The sequence below is a fragment of the Triticum dicoccoides genome, chromosome 7A, assembly GCF_002162155.2.
Source record: "Triticum dicoccoides isolate Atlit2015 ecotype Zavitan chromosome 7A, WEW_v2.0, whole genome shotgun sequence".
NCBI classification, from domain to species: domain Eukaryota; kingdom Viridiplantae; phylum Streptophyta; class Magnoliopsida; order Poales; family Poaceae; genus Triticum; species Triticum dicoccoides.
The window spans coordinates 398352217-398375361 of NC_041392.1; positions in this window are offsets into that span (position 1 = coordinate 398352217).

Here is a 23145-nt window from a genome sequence, read left to right on the forward strand (position 1 = left end):
AAAGGGTCGAAGTGTGGATCTTTCGCAATGATATATGTACCTAAAAGCACCAAGTTAATATTAGAAGCTAAACAACAATTGAAAAATGATGTAGTACAACACTCCATCCATCCCATTATATAAGGTTTTATTACATGTATATCTAGACATCATCAGAACATTAAGGTGACACTCTTCCTTATTGCTATGTAGCCTGGGATTGCATATTTAGTCATTCAGTACAATGCATGTTGCTAAACAACAATTGAAAAATGAAAAGGCATGTTAACTGCTATATCCTTAACAGCAACTAAATATCGTAATTCATAGTGGTATTGTTGAAACTGTCATTGATGAAATTGAACTGCACGACAAATAGTTGCACATATAGAGCATCACATTGTGAAGAACTGAAATAAACAAGTCATAAGGACATCTCTAGGCGACACTTAAAAAGTTAAAGGACTAAAACCCTTACTGGATATATATTTTTATATACTCCAGCAATTTTTGGCCTTTTCTAGTCGATCCTCTAAACTTAAGGTTGTAAACATCAATTTGATCAAGTTCAAAGCAGGTTCAACCGAAAGTAGCATGCATTCAAACATAAACCTAGATAGTTTTGCATAACCGAACATAAAACATAAATTTAAATTAAGCTAAACTACAATCAGTCGAAGTAGAGGTCGAGCCAATCCTTCCTCGTCATGTATGGTGTGCCGCGATCCGGGTCAGGGACAATACCGTCGTCGGGGTCGTTGGGGAAGGCACTCCTTAACTCGTCAACGTCGATCTCCTCGTCCTTGGGGCCCACATCGATGCCCTTCGCGCCGCCGTCGCCGCCGCCATCTACCTTGTCATCAGAGGAGATAACGATAACCTCGCCTCCATCCTCGTCGCCTTCGACCTCATCATCGGAGGAGAGCGCGATCACCTCGCCGCCCTCCACGCCGACAAAGATCGCCTGCTCCGCCTCCATGACCTCCGGCTGCAACTAGTGGAGCTTTTGCATGTAGGCCTCGTCGGCGGCCTCGGCCTCAAGGCGCTCCCATGCCTCGCGGTCCTCCCGCGCCATAGCCGAGCTCAGCACCCGTGGCTCCGACTGAACGAGCTCGACCAGACATGTGCTGAAGGGGAAATTTAGCCTAGCCGTCGCGTCGTGGTCGCGGACCTGCCAGCGGTCATACTCCATGGTTGCGAGCTCGGCCGTGTGGAAGCTACCGAACTACTGGGGGTGTGGGTCTCTCGATCTATAATCTCGGTGATCCATGTCCCCCACCGCCATTGCCAGACCCCGAGGTAGGACTTCGTCGGCTACCGGGTCCGGGGGAGGACGGGGAAGTCCTCGAATCGGCATAGGGGCACGGCAGCGGGCGGATCGGGGGACCGGCGACGGCGGACCGGGACCACGGAGGATGACGGGGACACCTCGGTGGCAACCTCGCCGGGGTCGGGCGAAAAGGCCGCCATAAACCTATTTTTAGGCATTGTTCCTCGAGCTCCCTGGCACACAGACAGAGGTTGAGGATGGAGGCGATGGCGGATACCTACTAATGGTTTCGAGGGTTGTGTGTGTTTGTGTGAGCGGAGGTTGTGTTTGAGGAAATACTGCGGCAACAAAAATTTTTACTAGGCATGAGTAACAAGGCGGGGCTACTGAAAATTTGGATCAAGGGCGAGCAGATATTTTTGGGATTGCGAGGGATGCAGAGGCGGGAGTAAAATGCCGGGGCTACTGAAAATTTGAATCAAGGGAGTAAAGTAGAGCGGGAGTAACAGACATTGCACACGGTCCACACATACTAATCGTGTGCCATCAAACATTCAAACCTTCCTGGTGGTAGATATTTTTGAGATTGCGAGGCATGCAGAGGCGGGAGTTTTTGGGGAGCGAGCTAGTGTGCTTGACACGCCGGCTATGGACTGTAGCCGACGCACCTTCTCGCGTAAGCCATAGGCGTACTATACACCGACGGTGCTCCAAGATATTTTGCAATACATCTCACACGGTTGGTAATAATAAACTATGTGGGATCTACTTGATTTGAATTACAAAATGGGGTCACAGCGGCAATGGACGCTGTTTGAATTGCTAGACCTTTTATGTGCAGTGAACATGCAACCATATGTGTGTCATAAAAGAATTGGAATTACTTAGGGTTTGTTTGGACATTATATATATTAAACTGGCTTTCTAGCCATTTCAAGTGCACAATTCAAAATTAAACTACACGCACATGCTCCGGTGCATACAAATTGGTTGAAAAATCAAATTTGTGTCCTTCAGTGCATGCTTAGGTCCCATGAAAGAGATGGGAATGAATTTGTCGGGGTTTGTTTGGCCTCTTTTATACATTAACTCGGTTTTCTAGGCATTTTATATGCATAATTCAAATTTGAACTACAAGCACATGCTCCAATGCACTAAGTTGGTTGAAAAATCAGATGTGTGTCCTTGGGTGAATTTCTAGGTCCCATACAAGAGATGGGAATGAATTTCAAACACCAGGGCACTCTTGATTGCCGGCAAAACTTTGAGATACCTGGTTTTTAAATTCTAGCAAATCCAAAACTCATCTGAAATTCATGAAACTTGGCATGCTATCATGGAGCGGCATCAACCTGCTGTGGTGAAAATTTTGTCCCATTTGGGGCCGGTTTGGGTATAAACTCCTCACAAACCAGACCTTCTGACAACAAGCATGATGGTTTCTATAGGGAATGTACCACCTTTTGGGACGGGACGATATCCGTTGCCTCTTATCGCTTTCAAAAATTTTCTGGTGTCAACATAGAACAACATGAGTGTTGTGTTTAATCTTGGAACTTTTCAGGGTTCGTTTGGCCTTTTTATACATTAACTGGGTTTTCTAGTCATTTTATGTGCATAATTCAAATTTGAACTACAAGCATATGCTCCAGTGCACCAAAGTTGGTTGAAAAATCACATGTGTGTCCTTGGGTGAATTTCTAGGTCCCATCCAAGAGATCGGAATGAAATTCAAACACCATGGCACTGTTGATTGCCGGCAAAACATTGAGATGCCTGGTTTTTAAATTCTAGTAAATCCAAAACTCGTCTGAATTCATGAAACTTGGCATGCTATCATGGAGCAGCATCAACATGCCATGGTAAAAAATTTGTCCCATTTTGGGCAGGTTCAGGTATAAGCTTCTCACAATAAGCATGATGGTTTCGATAGGGAATGTACCACCTTTGGGGATGGGACAATATCCGTTGCTTCTTATTGCTTTCAAAAAAATTCTAGTGTCAACATAGAACAACAGGTGTGTTGTGTTTAATCTAGGAATTTTCTGGGGTTTGTTTGGCCTTTTTACACATTAACTAGGTTTTCTAGGCATTTTATGTGCATAATTCAAATTTGAACTACAAGCACATGCTCCAGTGCACCAAAGTTGGTTGAGAAATCACATGTGTGTCCTTGGGTGCATGCTTAGGTCCCATGCAAGAAATGGGAATGAATTTCAAACACCAAGGCACTGTTGATTTCCGGCAAAATGTTGAGATACCTGGTTTTTAAATTCTAGTAAATCCACAACTCGTCTGCAATTCATGAAACTTGGCATGCTATCATGGTGCGGCATCAACTTGTCATGGTAAAAAATTTGTCCCATTTTGGCAGGCTCGGGTATAAGCTTCTCACAAACCAGAGCTTCTCACAACAAGCATGATGGTTTCGATAAGGAATGCCTCACCTTTGGGGATCAAACGATATCCATTGCCTCTTATTGCTTTCAAAAATTTTCTAGTGTCAACACAGAACAACAGGAGTGTTGCGTCAATTTTTGTGATTTTTCAGGGTTCGTTTGGACATTTTTATGCATTAACTTGGTTTTCTAGGCATTTTATGTGTATAATTCAAATTTGAACTACAAGCACATGCTCCAATGCACTAAGGTTGGTTGAAAAATCTAATCTGTGTCCTTGGGTGAATTTCTAGGTCCCATGCAAGAGATGGGAATGAAATTCGAACACCAAGGCACCGTTGATTGCTGGCAAAACATTGAGATGCCTGGTTTTTAAATTCTAGTAAATCCAAAACTCGTCTAAAATTCATGAAACTTGGCATGCTATCATGGAGCAGCATCAACATGTGGTGGTAAAAAAGTTGTCCCATTTGGGGCAGGTTTGGGTATAAGCTTCTCACAAACCAGAGCTTCTCAAAACAAGCATGATGGTTTCAATAGGGAACGTACCACTTTGGGGATGGCATGATATCCGTTGCCTCTTATTGCTTTCAAGAATTTTCTAGTGTCAACATAGAACAACAGGAGTGTTGTGTTTAATCTAGGAATTTTTCAGGGTTCGTTTGGCCTTTTTTCTACACTAATTGGGTTTTCTAGGCATTTTATGTGCATAATTCAAATTTGAACTAGAAGGACAAGCTCCAATGCACTAAAGTTGGTTGAAAAATCACATGTGTGTCCTTGGATGAATTTCTAGGTCCCATGCAAGAGATGGGAATGAAATTCAAACACCAGGGCAATGTTGATTGCCAGCAAAATGTTGAGATGCCTGGTTTTTAAATTCTAGTAAATCCAAAACTCGTCTGAAATTCATGAAACTTGACATGCTATCATGGAGCGGCATCAACATGTCGTCGTAAAATATTTGTCCCATTTGGGGCAGGTTCGGGTATAAGCTTCTCACAACAGGCATGATGGTTTCGATGTGGAACGTGCACCTTTGGGGATGGAACGATATCCATTGCCTCTTATTGCTTTCAGAAAATTTCTAGTGTCAACACAGAACGATAGGAGTGTTGTGTCAAGTTTTGTGATTTTTCAGGGTTCGTTTGGACATTTTTATGCATTAACTTGGTTTTCTACGCATTTTATGTGCATAATTCAAATTTGAACTACAAACACATGCTCCAATGCACTCAGGTTGGTTAAAAAAATCGAATCTGTGTCCTTGGGTGAATTTCTAGGTCCCGTGCAAGAGATGTGAATGAAGTTTAAACACCAAGGCACTATTAATTACTAGCAAAACGTTGAGATGCCTTGTTTTAAAATTCTAGTAAATCCAAAACTCTTCTAAAATTCATGAAACTTGGCATGCTATCATGGAGCAGCATCAACATGCCGTGCTAAAAAATTTGTCCCATTTGGGGCAAGTTTGGGTATATGCTTCTCACAAGCCACAACTTCTCACAACAAGCATGATGGTTTTTGGTAGGGAACGTCCCACCTTTGGGGACGAAACGATATCCATTGCCTCTTATTTCTTTCAAAAAATTCTCGTGTCAACATAGAACAAGAGGAGTGTTGTATCAATTTTTGGGATTTTTCGGGGTTCGTTTGGACATTTTTATGCATTAACCAAGTTTTCAATGCATTTATGTGCATAATTCAAATTTGAACTATATGCACATGCTCCAGTGCATATAAATTGGTCGAAAAATCAAATATGTGTCCTTGGGTGCATGCTTAGGTCCCATGCAAGAAATGGGAATGAATTTCAAACACCAGGGCACTGTTGATTGGCGAAAAAATATTGAGATGCTTGGTTTTTAAATTCTAGTGAATCCAAAACTTGTATGAAATTATGAAACTTGGCATGTTATCATGGAGCAGCATCAACATGCTGTGGTAAAAAAATTCTCCCATTTGGGGCAAGTTCGGGTACAAGCTTCTCACAAACCAGAGCTTCTCACAACAAGCATGATGGTTTCTATAGGGAATGTACCACCTTTGGGGACGGGACGATATCTGTTGCCTCCTATTGCTTTCAAAAAATTTCTAGTGTCAACATAGAACAACACGAGTGTTGTGTTTCATCTAGGAATTTTTCATGGTTCGTTTGGCCATTTTTATACATCAACTGAGTTTTCTAGGCATTTTATGTGCATAATTCAAATTTGAAGTACAAGCACATGCTCCAATGCACTAAAGTTGGTTGAAAAATCACATGTGTGTCCTTGGGTGAATTCCTAGGTCCCTTGCAAGAGATGGGAATGAAATTCAAACCCCTTGGCACTGTTGATTACCAGCAAAACATTGAGATGCCTGGTTTTTAAATTCTAGTAAATCCAAAACTCGTCTGAAAATCATGAAACTTGGCATGCTATCATGGAGCAGCATCAATATGCCATGGTAAAAAATTTGTCCCATTTGGGGCAGGTTCGGGTATAAGATTCTCACAAACCAGAGCTTCTCACAACAAGCATGATGGTTTCGATAGAGAATGTCCCACCTTTGGGGGCGAAATGATATCCATTGCCTCTTATTGCTTTCAAAAAATTTCTAGTGTAACAGGAGTGTTGTGTAAAGTTTTGTGATTTTTTGGGGTTTGTTTGGACAATTTTACGCATTAACTTGGTTTTCTAGGCATTTTATGTGCATAATTCAAATTTCAACTACAAGCACATGCTCCAATGGACTGAGGTTGGTTGAAAAATCTAATTTGTGTTGTTGGGTGAATTTCTAGGTCCCATTCAAGAGATGGGAATGCAATTCAAACACCAGGGCACTGTTGATTGCTCGCAAAACATTGAGATGCCTTGTTTTTAAGTTCTAGTAAATCCAAAACTCGTCTGAAATTCATGAAACTTGGCATGCTATCATGGAGCGGCATCAGCATGCTGTGTTAAAAATTGTCCCATTTGGGGAAGGTCGGGTATATGCTTCTCACAAACCAACGCTTCTCACAACAAGCACGATGGTTTTGGTAGGGAACATCCCACCTTTGGGGACGAAACGATATCCATTGCCTCTTATTGCTTTCAAAAAAATTCTCGTGTCAACATAGAACAACATGAGTGTTGTGTCAATTTTTGGGATTTTTCAGGGTTAGTTTGGGCATTTTTATGCATTAACTGAGTTTGCAATGCAGTTTTGTGCATAATTCAAATTTGAACTACATGCACATGCTCTAGTGCATCTAAATTGGTTGAAAAATATAATATGTGTCCTTGGGTGCATGTGTAGGTCCCATGCAAGAAATGGGAATGAATTTCAAACACCAGGCCACCGTTGATTGCCAGCAAAACATTGAGATGCATGGTTTATCAATTCTAGTAAATCCAAAACTCGTCTGAAATTCATAATACTTGGCTTGCTATCATGGAATGGTACCCAGACATGCTGTGGCATTTTTCGTGTCCATTTTGGGAGAAGGCGCAGTCGAATAATGACAACCAACAAAGGAATTTTGAAAAAATAGCTGCCACTTTAATATCTCAAACGTTTGTATAATTCAATCCGTGTGCGTTCTGTTAACCATTCATGTGATGCCACGTGTCTTGGTTTTAATGGATGTAGGAGGTGCCGTGTGGTCAGCTGCTTGACCTTGACTAACCGGGAGGCGTGCGAGCGCAGTCTGGTGTGCACGCTGACCGAGAGGCGTGCAAGTAGTCCTCCAATGCGCAGGCTCACCGGGAATAGTGCGAGCTGTATGCTGTGTAGGCTCACTTGGAAGCGAGCCCTTTGACTTCCATGGCTGCTCGCCTTCCTCTCCATTAATGGTGCCCGAGCTGCTGTTTAATACGGGCGGCCTTACTGTTCGCCTCCCATTCCCCTCCCTCCCGCAGACCTCCACCAACGCCATGGCGCAGAATGATCATCTTCCACTAGTCTTCAAGTTTGGTGAAGTCGACTCTGAGCTGGAGGAGATAGAAAATAAGGAGGAATGGGGCCTCATGGAAATGGCCCAGAACGAGCTGGCCGCGGTTGTTGCTACCCCCGCTCCCATCCCACATCCCATACCCGCGCCCGCACCAGCGACCAGTCCCGTAGCATTGATGGGCTGGTCGCCGAGCACTATCACAGAGTTGGAAGCCGCGGGCGTCAGAGAGGTCTCCGCGGACGTGCGCGAGCTTGTGTACATGCCAGCACCAGCGCCCGTGCCCGTGCCCATGCGTGCCCCTCCACCCATCGTGCCGCCGGCCCCTGTGCATTTGACTGCACCCGCGGCGCCAGTCCCCGTGTGTTTGGCTGCACCCGGCGCGCCCGTGCCTGTGTCCGTGCACACGCGCCCTCAGCGGCATGGGACGCTGCCATTGACCGTTCTCCTGCAACCGGCACGTCAATCGCGCGATGACATGATGTTTGATTTACAAGTGAAGAACATTTTGTGCTGCCTTGAAGACTTCAACAACGGCATCCCAGACGACGAAAACGACAATGACGGCGCGGCACGCCGCCTCCGCCGCCGCCGGAAATAGTTTTTTGGGGGTTTAATATTGTATCTCTAATTCTCGATCATATGATTATAAATTCGCAGAGTTAGTGAATGAAAGATATGGTTTGAATGAACTTGCGTTTATCTCTCTTAATGTACAGACTTATCAAACGGTTTTCTTTTGAAAAAAACATCAATGATTTTTAAATATAAAATACTCATCGCAAACGTTTTAGTTAGAACACCCGTATGCAAACCGATAGCTTCCCCAGGAAACCAAGGGAAAATGTGCCGAGCAGGATTTATGCATCCCTTCAACGCAAATAGTTGTTTTGCATGACCCGTGTGCAACCATGTACAAACAATTGGGTAAGATTTGCATATCTTTCATTTTGGGTATGTTGCCATTTGTCAAACTGGAAAGATTGACATTTGTTTATCTTGTAACATTGCCATTTATCAACCTTGTAACACTGTGATTTGTCAAAATATGCAGCTACAAATCACTAGCACTATCTAATTTTTGCAATTAAAATCACTAGCACTGCTCATATGGACACCACTAGTAGGCGTGAGTTGATGGACGCATATGTAAATGTACCATTGATTACAAACAACAAGTCATCAACCCACAACGACAATTAGGATAGACGTTGGATTATAGATCATTTCCAACCAAACATTCTAGTAAAGTTTTGCTCACACAAAAAATAACAAAGCGATGAAATGAACTTCAGCTCAACCACTCGTCGGCGTTGGAAACACTTGCTTTGAACCAGAAGTGATTCTCTGGGAAGGGCCAGCTACCACTACTAGGAAAATGCTTATACATAGAAGTTTACCAGTAGCGTTTGTTTGTGCCCCCAAGCTACTAGTAATTACTAGTAGCGCTGGGCACAAAGAACGCTATTGGTATAGATTAGAGCAGTGCTTGTTTCCTTTGGGCACGCTACTAGTAAATATCTTCGCCCGTTGCCTCGCGGACAGGTCATACTACTAGCGCGGGTTTGCTAGGACGCGCTATCACTAGAAACATAGTCGTAGCGCGGGTCGCCACATGCGCTACAACTAATCCAACCCAACAAGACAAGCAACCCAGCCCAGCGAACAACCTCTCCATCCTTCTCTCATTTTCCTCCTCTTCCTCCCGCGAACCCTCGCCGCCGCCACCAACGACGGGCGAATCCGGCTACTTCCCGCGGCCCTCCCCAGAGCAAAGCATACTCACAAGTTCTCCTGCGACGGCGCTTCCTTTCCTCTGGCCAGATCCTCTTCTCCTGGCCGCAAGCGCTCGCGGGCGACCCCTCCCCACGGCTAGGGTTTCGGCTACCTCCAACTCTGGCATGGCGAGCTCTCCTCTTCCCTCGATTCATTCCCTCCGATCTCCCCTTAGTTCTTCTCTCCCCGCCCCCTCACTAGTTTCTTCAATTCGGTGCCGAAGCCACCCTCCTCCATGGGCGAGGACGACCACCACGACACACACATGGTCGAGCTTGCCGTCATCCGCTCTGGTGCGGTGCTGCGCCAACGACCTCTGCCTCCACGACTCCTAGCTTGGGTAAGCACCCCCATCACCATGGTCGTTTCACTTTCTTCCTCCTTTTCGCATCCTGTTCTTGCTGCTCCATCGATTTGTTCATGGAGGCCATAACTTTATCCTTTTGCTGCATCTAAAAGCTGGTACTCTGCTAGTCCTTATAATACACATGGACTCACATTTGGATCTCTTTATGATTGGTGTTTTATTAGATGTTCAGATGCATGGTCTTGGCAGCATTGTTGGACACTATCATCTTGTACATGGCATTGACTAAACAGTGAGCAAAAGCCCATGCTTCGTGAACTCCTGGGGTAAGCACAAGTAGCAATCATCGAAGTAGTTTGATTGGTGCTTATATGTGATAAACATTGCAGTACTTCATAGTAGTACCGTGTGCTAGGTACCTCATTCATTCATTTATAACTGAAAACAATCTTGAGGGTCTCAGAAAAACAAAAGGTTAACCGAAGAAGAAGAAAATCAATACTGAAGGAATTAACCAACAAAAGATGAGGATGATTACCGTGGGGGTTTATAGTACTGCACAATAATTTTCTGTCAAAAAACTAAAGTTAGTGACAAAAGAAACTGAAGTAATTGAAAACCAAAGCAATTTAGGAGCCTCAACTAGTTATATAGCAGTAGTACTACCTAGGACCATCGACCAGATTTGTCTAAATTTATACACATCAAACAGAAAAGGGACAGGTTGAATATGCAACCACAGCAAAGAGCATGACACAATCTATAATGTCCTATGCTCTTCAGAGGGATTGGAGCTACAAAATTAGTTTTCCTTTGTAAAACGAATATGTAGGCTTCAATAACAAAATGTGATGAGATTTCATGATTGTCCTAGCAATAGTTCTTCCTCACTAATAATCAACTGAGGTCAGACATGTTATTTCGCAGACTAGATTAGTTCATTAGAATTCATACTACATAGTACATCACCTATTATTAATGGTCCCAAGTACATTAATGGTTACATAAAGATCAGGTCTAACTAGTAGAGAGGAAGATTCTAATCTTCTGTCAACTACTAAGGCTTCCTGTGTTATTTTGCAGACTAGATTAGTTCAGTAGAGTTCCAGTTAGATCAGGTACAACGTCTGTTGATGGTATCAAGTACATATGGGGATGAGTAGTAGTAGTTGGAACCAGTCAAGGGGAAATTGTTATTAGGATAAGCACAGTATAGTAGGTGGTGAACAGGATGCCCGAAAGCGTTTTGACAAGGCTAGCCTTCTGTACGACCAGGTAATGCTGTTCTGAGGTCATTCCAAAGTTACAATATTAAACATGTCTTCAAGGTGATTCTGAAGCTTGTGTCATGGGTTTAATCTTGTGGCAGCAATAACAAAGTTCAATATGTTAGCTTATTGTGAACAAAATGATAGAGTTGTATATTCTCCTATTTTTGTTTTGGTGTTTGTTTATGCTGTTCCCGTCAACCTGCCAATATGATAGCCAACTTTCACTATAATCAGAAGGAGTCTGTTTGCCATAATGTGTAGATGCTATTTCTATGTTATTTTTCTGTCTACTAACTCCTTGTTGCTAAAACAGTGACCCATGATAAAAATTAATCTAGTATAAGCAGAATCTACTTTTTGCTGCATTTTACTGCAGTGTGGCACCGATATGATAGCTTTATTCCATTTCCGCTGTTGATTAGCATGCCATCATTTGTAGTTGTTATTGCATTTTTGAGAAAAGTCGAGTTTATTTTTAAAAAAGGTCTCGCTGACTGATTTTTGTTCTCACCTAGGCTCATGAAAGGTATTTATCCTTGAAGAAACGAACAATGACAGACAAATCAACTGCAGTTGAGGATGTAAGTTCCTTTCTTTATTTCACATTATCGAACTTTTGTTAGAAGCCATGATCACTAACTAGCTCCACAGTGCTAGATCATCATTTGAGCAAGCTCGTTTCAACCTAGTAGGTGTACTGCTTGCCTGTATCTCTATGCATTGTATCTCTATTTGAGCAAGCCAGATTTGGAATCTGACGCGTACTAACAAGTTTTTACTTTCTCGACTTGGCCACAGGGGTGATCGACATGAAGTACCGCAGCCCGGTGGGCGTCGTGCTCTTCAACTACTCGGAGGTGGACTTCACCGGGAAGCCCGGCGACCGCGTCACACAGATGATGGCGACGTCGGAGGTCACGGAGGTGGAGGACCTCGATGCCATCGTTCGGGGGGGGGGAGGAGGGAGGATTCGGGTCCATCGGCATCTGCACTCCGAGTCTTGGTAGATACATCTAGATAAGTGGCCTGGTTGTTTGTGTCTGATGTTAAATGGGATCTCGTGATCTCTTTGAGTTGAGATGTTCAATGTTTCATCCATGAATGCTGCAATTCCTAAGATGGTTCTGTGAGCTTAGTTTATTTTGCACTGGCCATGTCTTGATTTGCTAAAAAGTTCCTACTGCATCTGGCTTTTTTTTAATTTCTAATTAGATAGTTGTAGTGTGGGTGGGAAATAGCACGCTACTAGTGCTCAGGATAGCAGTAGCGTAGGTGTGAAATAGTGGTAGCGTGGGTGGCACCACACTATACTAACTTTTTAGCTGTAGCGCAGGGTAAAAAACGCGCTATTGCTAAAATTTAGCTGTAGCGCCTTAGTAGTAGCGCGGGAACCCACACTACTGGTAATAAGAAAACCAACGCTACTAGTAGTGTTTTTCCTAGTAGTGCACTGTCAATCTCGAGACCAACGCAGGACTAATCATCGAGGCTGAAGCAGCCTATGTTAGGACCCATATTGAGACGGTAGGGAAGCATAGTAATGTCCGAGGTATAGATACAATCTATACCTACTAATAAAGGGGTTATTGCTTCTTACTACCGTAATTTCATCCATCCGTTGTCCATCCACTTTGCCCGTATTATTTTCTATATCCGAGGTGGTACTAAACTTACGCTTACGTTTCCTACGTTTGGTCACCAACCAGTCGTCTGATTCCACCTATCGATCGCTCGACGTGGGCCTTCATACGTCTTGTGCTTGGTTTGCACCGATTCAATCACTAGGTATGGGCCAGCCCAGTTAATTAGGAGCCAGCGCTGATCGCACGAGACTAACTACGGCCAAAATTGCTCAAAAACAATTACGGCCAAAAAGATGGTGGCGGAGGAGATTCTCAAACAAGGGTGCTAGGCACAAGGGTGCCAACTACTACGACGAGGAGAGTGGTGCATGAATAGCCCAGCATAATGAGGGCTGCTTCTAAAGCCGAGCGTTGGGTACAGGGCTGTCGTATCTTCACGGTCTTGATGGCATGGCATCATGCTTACTGGTGTGATACGTGGCAGTTGCCCCTATCCCTCGATGTCGAATCGTGGTAAGCGGCAGCATGCGTCGGCATCGTCCAATGGCGAGGAAGATGCGTCTAAGTGAGGCCATCGGGATGAAGTGGTGGTCGAGCTGTTGCGAGATGGCGACAAACCTTGCGACTGCGACGGTCTTGGACCCGTACGTGCTACTCTAGTCTGCTTCGGTTCTTTTGGTTCGATCGAATGCATCTGTTGACTGCGTGCTGATGTACTTGGTGGCCCAACATGGGATTGTAGCTAGCTAGCTGCTGCAACTTCAATGAGAAAAAGAGAGCCGGCCCCACAGTCCAGCAAGTACTATGGGAGAAGTTGCAGAAACTATCATCCCACTGTCTCAAAAAAGAACCATTATCCGAAAACTTATGTTACATTATAGGAGTACTTTATTGTAGTGCATACATATATGCATTCAGTATCCGAGCCAGCGGAAAAATGCCATGGGGTCAAACTGCTTAGGTAGTAGGGCCAATATGAAATTATCTACAAACTAAACTAAAGGGCAGCTTCGCCACTTCATGCATTGAATCTTTCAGGTGGATGTTCAAATGTTCTAAAATATCAAAAGGAAATTAAACTATATGGACCTTGTGTACGGATAGATCACATGCATGCGTACTATTCTCTGGTACTCTCCCTTGCCTTAAAAAGTACCGGCAACAAGACAAGCTGAGTTGACATAATGGAAGATATAAATGGAAGCAACATGAATACATAAAAAATACACACACAACTCAAAGCCTTTGTGTGGTGGATGCTTCACTGGTAGCCGCAAAAAGAGCTTTGCGGTCCAGCAACGGGAGTTGTTAGGATTGGGGAGAGGAGCTGGGTCGGGCTGGTAGGCTGCGGAATGGTGGCCAGCTCCCAGTTTTTTTATACTGAAAACTCGCTCGTTTTAGTATTATATATTTTACTTATAAAACTTACGTTTTAAGAAAAAAGTAGAAAAATATGGTTTTATTTTGCAATAAAAGAGGGCGGTAATTTTGAGAAATGAAATAGGGTAGGAAAGAAGGTATATAAGCTGTAGCATTGATGGCCGAGATCCAAACTTGTGACTCCATGTTTTGAACTAAAAAATATTCAATAAAATTCAACCCGTTGCAACGCACGGGCATTTGTGCTAGTTCCTTCTCATAAATGGTAGTAACACTCTGTCAACAATAGCTGGATGGCCTTCCACCATCATTGGATAGTTTTGTCCAAGGAAGAGCGAGTTTCCTCCAAGACTTTCAATACTGAACCAGGTAGAAGGTGTTGGCGCTAGTACACTAGTATCCATCCCTAATACCCCGCAACGGATGTTGGAATAGGTCCGGAGAGTGTGACCATGCGAGACAACACCTACTTCCTTAGTAACATTAGCACTGCACTGTATGGAGACAAGAAGAGGTGATCCATCGTAATAAGTTGCCAGGCGCCACTGGGTATATGGGTTCTGCTCGTCCTCATGCTCATGATCATCAGCATCGTCATCTCCCCCTTGGTTATAAAATTTTTCAAGTATAGGTGGTGGAATGTTCACAGGACCTTTGAAACACAAGAAGGTTAATTAGTAAAGGGAAACTAGCTAACCCACATGCATGTGGATGAAACAATTATAATTACAATGGAAGACAAACGTACCGAAAGCATCAGGATTCCATGCAAAAACAGTGCCACAAGTCGTGGCAGCAAAAACAAGACCCTCGTATTGAATTGCATCACAGTACTCATCCGTGTATAGAAATTGATTTTTGAGCAATATCAATCGAGGCCTGGAAGTAAGGACGGCAACAACCTTGTCGAAGATAGCAACAACTTCATAGTTCATGTAATCCCAAGAGCGGTTGGGAACTTGAAAAATTGCTATCTTCCGTAGATGACAGTCGGCATGATCGTATTTGAACTCACGTAGAATACCGGTGTACTCAACCTCTGGGCAGTCGTCTGAGATTTTTGGAAGTGGAACCAAGTGACGAGTGTAGACATTCACAAATTCCCACTCGTAGTTGTACCCAATATAAACAACCAAATCTCCATTTACGCCTGCCCAAGCCTTGCCCTCAAGCGATTGAATCTTAAAATCATACGTATTATTATCAAGCGGCATCAACTTACACAAGGCGAGGCTTCCCTCGTCCCCACGCCAGTCAGTAGGGTCACGACAAAGAAGATATGGGAGATCAAACCGCTCCTGGACCCTTGGGTTCCTTGTAAGGATTTTATTAGTTGAGTCAAGAATGGTCTTGAACAAACCTGTCATGCTAGCCGAGGTGATGACGTCGCATCGATCAATGAGTTCCTCCATCGCGTCATCATTCAGATCGGGGCAAGAATAACGGGGTCGTTTCTGGCTTATTCCCTCCATGGAGAAGACGATCGAACAATGGCAGAAGGAAGGGTGAAGGAAAATGGAGGAGGGAGGAAGAGTGTGTGACAGCAGTTCCAAATCAAGAGGGAAAGGCGAAGAGTCGGTGGACGGTTGCGAAGGTACACGAAGAGGCGCCTAGGGAGCGAACGGTTTCCACATAGGTCACACACTGATGACAAGGGCCGAGTGAACCGCATGCTTATATCACACACACCTTGATCTGGCTGACTATTTCTTTTGTGTTGCCTAATCACAAACAGTTCATCCAAGTGAACCGTATGTTGTATATCGTAGACACCATCATCTGGCTACCTGTTTCTTTTGTGTTGCCTAATCACAAATAGTTCATCCGATTGAACCATATGTTGTGTATCACACACACCTTCATCTGGCTGCCCGTTTCTTTTGTTCCTCCTCATCGCAAACAGTTAATTGAACTGAACCGTATGCCCTTCATTGCACACGCAACTAAAATCTGAACCGTGTTTTGTGCATCCGTCATCTGTCAGGACCCCGATTCTAAGTCACACCGATCTAGCCTGTAACACCTCATATCACTTTGCGGCCTCACGCACGGTATTCCCACGGGTGTCGCCTTACCATGGCCCGGGACCGTATGCGCCTTTTGGCTCACGTATATGATAGTGTCGCTAGCATCCATATGACAGAGAACCCGGGCCGACATGACTAGTCATGAACCCAAAGTGGCACTAACTTACGGGGACAGGCATACATGAATCAACATCGAGCATGTCAGTCAGCAGCGTGTGAATCCGGGTTGTAGCACTGGGCTAGCAGGACTCCGGGAACCCGGGCTGTAGCAGGCTAGGCAGGACTCCGGATGTCATCGCATGACATTTCCCGGAAGGGACGGACACAGGAACAAAGTGAATCACATGCCAGCCAGTCAAGTGTTCCGGAGCAGTAGTGTTGGGCTAGCAAGACTCCGGTGAACCGGGCTGTAGCGGACTACTATGGCTCATGGAAGCATAAGACTACATTTCCCCATAAGAGAGGCTACCAAGGATAAACAACTAGGTTGTCGGATCCCACACATACCAAGCATTTCAATCATACACACAATATGCTCGATATGTGTAAATACAACATGGCATCACAACAAAACTCTACGACTCAAGTATTTATTCATTAGGCTCCGAGGAGCCAAGTATTACAAACATGGGTCTCATGACCCAACATACAGAGCATATAAGAAACAAGCACATGCGGAAGCTGAACTTGTCTGAGTATAGACAATTACAAATGAAGAAGGCTCAGAAGCCTGACTATCTACAAGACCCTCCCAAGGGTACAAGATCGTAGCTGAGGTAACAAGCTAAACGTCGAAGTACACGCGAAACTACAAGCGAGACTGACGTCTCTCTGCAAAACATAAAATAGGCAAACGTGAGTACAAATGTACCCAGCAAGACTTACATCAGAACTAGCTACATATGCATCAGTATCAACAAAGGGGGTGGTGGAGTTTGACTGCAGCAAGCCAGCTCTGACTCAGTGGCTATCCTAAACTACGACTACAAGTAACTCTTTTGAGGTGGCGCACACGAGTCCACATATTCACCATATCAATACACCACTATGGATTCGCTCCCGTCTCCCTATGAGAACGCCATCCGTATCACTCACGCTTATCTTGCACATTTTAGAGTATCCACTTTCACTTGTCTATGAACTATGCAAGGGGTCCAAGTTTCCATATCCGAGGAATCCGGCTATTCGAATAGATAATGATAAATCTGCAGGGGTGTACTTCTTCACACACGCTCTCGCCACTTACCACCATGTACACATCGTGTATCTCGGCAACCTTCAAGCGGAAGCCTGGCGAGGGAGTCGGCCATGACCTGACTAACCAACAAGTCTCTAGTCCAGGTTTATCGCCTATTCGGGTTCCATCCGCAAGGAGATCCGGCCGGGGTGTCGCTCACGGCCCCAAACGATGTGAGCAGGGTTCCCAAGCCCACCGTCCGGGTGGCACTTGGTACACCGTACCACTGTGACTAGTCTATCCCAAGCCCACCTTTACCGGGTGCCACTTGGTAGACTACTAACACAACCTACAAACACCAGAAACTAGTTGCAACTCCTGGACAGAGATCAGTTTGATTAATAAGTCGAGAGGGGCACTTAAGCATTCCAATGTGTGGTAGTAGTTGTTCATGGATCACAAACACAAAACTCAGTTCCTAAGGACGGCTTCAATGAGAAAACCCACCATGTACTCCTACATGGCCTCTCACCGATACCTTTAGCAAATCGTGTTCACACGCTTAGCTCACAACAGTAGGACATGTTCTCACACCTCTAATTCATCCCCAATGAATCAGACCTGACTCAGCTCTAAGCAATAGCAGGCATGAAAAACAAGCATGAATGAGTAGGCACACCAGGTCTCAAACAACTCCTACTCATGGTAGTGGGTTTCATCTATTTACTGTGGCAATGACAGGTCATGCAAAGGAAAGGGGTTCAACTACCGCAACATGTAACAGTTGAATCGTTGTTGTCCTAATGCAGTAAAAGAGAGCAGGAGCAAGAGAGTGGGATTGTATCGGAATGAAACAAGGGGGTTTTGCTTGCCTGGCACTTCTGAAGATGATATAGCTCTTCATCGGTGTCATTGATCACATCGTGGAAACATACGTCTACCGAGGGGGAACAATCATCGGCAAACACAGAAAGAACACAATCAATGCAATGCAACAATAAGATGTATGAACATGACATGGCAACATGCTGGTGTTTGGGCTAATGCATCTAGCAACCAGATTAAATGAAGTTGGTTTGAACCAAAGGTTCAAATTCAAACTCCATGTAAGGCATTTCAAATGCCATTTATTGATTTGTCCAATTCAGCAGCTATAAGTTGTTCTAACATGCATGAAAATGCCACAGATGGATAGACTGGATTTTTCTGATAATTTTTCATATATAATTTATTTAATTCTGAGCAACGGTTGATTTTCTATGATTTTTAGAAGTTTAGGACCTTTTTCTGAAATTAATAAATCGTTTAGATTTATTTGAAATCCAGAAAAGTGATTACTGCATCAGCATTATGTTAGTGTGATGTCAGCCAGTCAACAGACTTGTCCAGAGTCAAACCTGACATGTGGGACCCACATGTCATTGAAACAATGCTAATTAGTTATTAGGTTTAACCTAAAACAAAACATAATAGGGGCTGGCCCCACCTGTCATTGAGCCAGGGGTCATTAGGTTAGTGCCTAATGGCGTTTTCGCCAGAATTAGACCGCTGGCCATGGCCAGACGCGGCGGAGGTGTTCGGGAATCGCCCATAGGGCTCGGTTCGAGGTGTGCTTGGGCTCGATGGAGAGCCCTCGCTGGCGCGCGTCGAATGGTGGTGGTGGCCGAGCCTGTGGTAGCTGGAACCGACGACGGTGAGTTCGTGAGCGGAGGCCGAAGCTCGGGTGTGGTCCGGTTCAGTGCTGCTGCTCATAAACGAGCGAGCTAAGGTGCTGGGGGTGCTCTACGCATTGCGGCACGAAGGTACTCGACCAATTCATCGTCTGAAGACGAAGGAAGTCGAGTGTAGTACAGCCGTGGAGCAGGCGATCCATGTAATCCTTTGGGATGCGGACGATGACGAGATCGAGGTGCTTCAGTCATGGTAGAAAAAGAGCGGGCGTGTCATTAAGTGGGGGGATGGCAGTTCATGAACCTGGCGAGGCGCAGTGTTGGTGCGAAGCGGAGCGCGGACGTTGGCAGCATGCGCATATGCCCATCAATAAAACTGAGCTCCTCGAGCTGATCTATGGCGGGGGATCATAACCACTCATCAATCTTGGCTCGGTCCTGGCCATTGAAGCGGAACTTGCCAGTGATAAGGCCTTTGATTGGGCCATGGTGACTACCGAGGATCTGGGAGAACACATCCAAGCTTTGGCGATAGGAATGGTAGAGCTTGTGGGCATCGAGGAGGTCGACAGGCATGAGGATCCATAGGGGGCACCACCGCCAGGAAAGGGCGGCTGTCCTCGCCCGATATTTGATTGGGAGGAGGGTTATGATGACTATCAACATATCATCGGGGAGGTTGTTGATGAAGTCTAGGCCTGCTGGAGTCGCTTGCAGTTCTTTCTCGGCCTGCCTCCGCTTGTTGGCAGCCTCGTTCTCCACCTCGTCGGCGGCGACAAAAACCTCTATCTCCATATTCACACTGTGCTCCGGTGCTTCAATAGCCCCGATGTCGCCAGTCCCTTTGATGGGGCATTTCGGCGGCATCCTCGTACACTTACGACTTTGAGGACTCAGAGCAGCATCGAGGATGCGGGCAGAGAGAGAAGATTGTGTGTGTGGCGAGGATGGGGGGTGCCTCCGCTCGGCGGCGCTATTAATATAGACCAGTGGGAGCGAGGCGGTCCAAGGCTGTCTCACTTCCCGGTGAGAACGACTGCTTAATCTCTATGAATGAAATCTATGCTTAATTACTGAATTTTAGTTGCAAAAAATAGATAGTGCTATTGATTTTTAGCTGCATATTTTGACAAATCGCAGTGTCTCTTAGCTTAGCGCCAAAGTATGGCTTTAATTTGCAAATCATAATCTGAAATGTTTGCGTTGAAGAGATGCACAGATCTTGCGTTGAACAGCTTTTACGCTTCCTGGTGAGCTTGCGCACCGGACTACGCTCGCACGCCTCCCATTCAGTCAAGCAGTTGTCCACACGGCACCTCCTATAGCCATTAAAACCAAGACACGTGGCATCACGTGAATGGTTAACAGAATGCACACGGTTTGAATTATACAAACGTTTGAGATATTAAAGTGGCAGCTATTTTTTCAAAATTCCTTTGTTGGCTATCATTATTGGAGTGCGCCTTCTCTCAAAATGGATACGAAAAATACCACAACATATCGGGTGCCATTCAATAATAGCATGGCAAGTATCATGAATTTCAGACGAGTTTTAGATTTACTAGAATTTAAAAACAAAGTATCTCAACATTTTGCCGGCAATCAACAGTGCCCTGGTGTTTGAAATTCATTCCCATTTCTTGCATGGGACCTAAGCATGCACCCAAGGACACATAATTGATTTTTCAACCAATTTATATGCACTGGAGCATGTGCATGTATTTCAAATTTGAATTATGCACATAAAATGCCTAGAAAACCCAGTTAATGTATAAAAAAGGCCAAACGAACCCCGGAAAATTCCAAGATCAAACACAACACAACTGTTGTTCTATGTTGGTGCTAGAAATTTTTTGAAAGCAATAAGAGGCAACGAATATCGTTCCGCCCCAAAGGTGGCACTTTGTGTACCGAAACCATCATGCTTGTTGTGAGAAGCTCTGGTTTCTATGAAGCTTATACCCAAACATGCGCCAAATGGGACAATTTTTTTACCACGACATGTTGATGCCGCTCCATGATTGCATGCCAAGTTTCATGAATTTGAGACGAGTTTTGGATTTACTAGAATTTAAAAACCTGAAATCTCAACGTTTTGCCGGCAAGCAACAATGCCCTCGTGTTTGAATTTCATTCCCGTCTCTTGCATGGGACCTAGAAATTCACCCAAGGACACACATGTGATTTTCAACCAACTTTGGTGCACTGGAGCATTTGCTTGTAGTTCAAATTTGAATTATGCACATAAAATGCCTAAAAACCCCAGTTAATGTATAAAAAAGGCCAAACGAACCTCGAAAAATTCCAAGATTAAATACGACACTCCTGTTGTTCTATGTTGACACTAGAATTTTTTTTGAAAGCAATAAGAGGCAACAGATATCGTTTCGTCCCCAAAGGTCGCACGTTCCATATCGAAACCATCACGCGTGTTGTGAGAAGCTCTGGTTTGTGAGAAACTTATAACCAAAACTGCACCAAATGGGACAAATTTTTTACCACGGCATATTGATGCCGCTCCATCATAGCATGCCAAGTTTCATGAGTTTCATACAAGTTTTGGATTTGCTAGAATTTTAAAACCAGGCATCTCAACGTTTTGCCTACAATCAACAGTGCCCCAGTGTTTGAATTTCATTCCCATCTCTTGCATGGGACCTAGAAATTCACCCAAGGACACACATATGATTTTTCAACCAACTTTGGTGCACTGGAGAATGTGCTTGTAGTTCAAATTTGAATTATGCACATAAAATGACTAGAAAACCTAGTTAACGTATAAAAAAGGCCAAATGAACCCTAAAAAATTCCAAGATTAAACACAACACTCCTGTTGTTCTATGTTGACACTAGAAATTTTTTGAAAGCAATAAGAGGCAATGGATATCGTTCCATCCCCAAAGGTGCACGTTCCCTACCAAAACCATCATGCTTGTGTGAGAAGCTCTGTTTTGTGAGAAGCTTATACCCAAACCTACCCCAAATGGGACAAAGTTTTTACCATGGCATGTTGATGCCGCTCCATGATAGCATGCCAAGTTTCATGAATTTTAGATGAGTTTTGGATTTACTAGAATTTAAAAACCAGGTATCTCAATGTTTTATCGGCAATCAATAGTGCCCTGGTGTTTGAAATTCATTCTCTTTTCTTGCATGGGACTTAAGAATGCACCCAAGGACACACATGTGATTTTTCAACCAACTTTGGTGCACTATAGCATGTTCTTGTAGTTCAAATTTGAATTATGCACATAAAATGCCTAGAAAACCCAGTTAATGTATAAAAAAAGGCCAAATGAACCCCGAAAAATTCCAAGATTGAACACAACACTCCTGTTGTTCTATGTTGACAATAGAATTTTTTTCAAAACAATAAGAGGTAAGGGATATCGTTCCATCCCCAAAGGTGGCACGTTCCCTACCGAAACCATCACGCTTGTTTTGAGAAGCTCTAGTTTGTGAGAAGCTTATACCCAAACCTACCCCAAACATGACAAAAAATTTACCACGGCATGTTGATGCCGCCCATGATAGCGTGCCAAGTTTCATGAATTTCATATGAGTTTTGGATATACTAGAATTTAAAAACCAGGTATCTCAACATTTTGCCCGCAATCAACAGTGTCCTGGTGTTTGAAATTCATTCCCATTTCTTGCATGGGGCCTAAGCATGCACCCAAGGAAACATATTTGATTTTTCAACCAATTTGTATGCACTGGAGCATGTGCATGTATTTCAAATTTGAATTATGCACATAAAATGCCTAGAAAACCCGGTTAATGTATAAAAATGTCCAAACGAACCCTGAAAAATTCCAAAACTTAACACAACACTCCTGTTGTTCTATGTTGGCACTAGAAATTTTTTGAAATAAATAAGAGGCAACGGATATCATTTCAACCCCCAAGGTGGCATGTTCTGTACCGAAACCATCACACTTGTTGTGAGAAGCTCTGGTTTGTGAGAAGCTTATACCCAAACCTATCCGCAAATGGGAATTTTTTTACCACGACATGTTGATGCCGCTCCATGATACCATGCTAAGTTTCATGAATTTTAGATGAGTTTTGGATTTACTAGAATTTAAAAACCATGTCTCTCAACAATTTGCCGGCAATCAACCGTGCCTTGATGGGACCTAAGCATGCACTCAAGGACACATATTTGACTTTTCAACCAATTTATATGCATCAAAGCATGTGCATGTAGTTTAATTTTGAATTGTGTACCTGTGGCTAGAAATCCAGTTGAATGTATAAAATGTCCAAACGAACCCTGAATAATTCCAACTCTTTTACGATGCACATATAGTTGCATGTTCACTCCGAAATAAAGGTCTAGCAATTCAAACAGTGTCCATTGCCGCTGTGACCCCATTATGTAATTCAA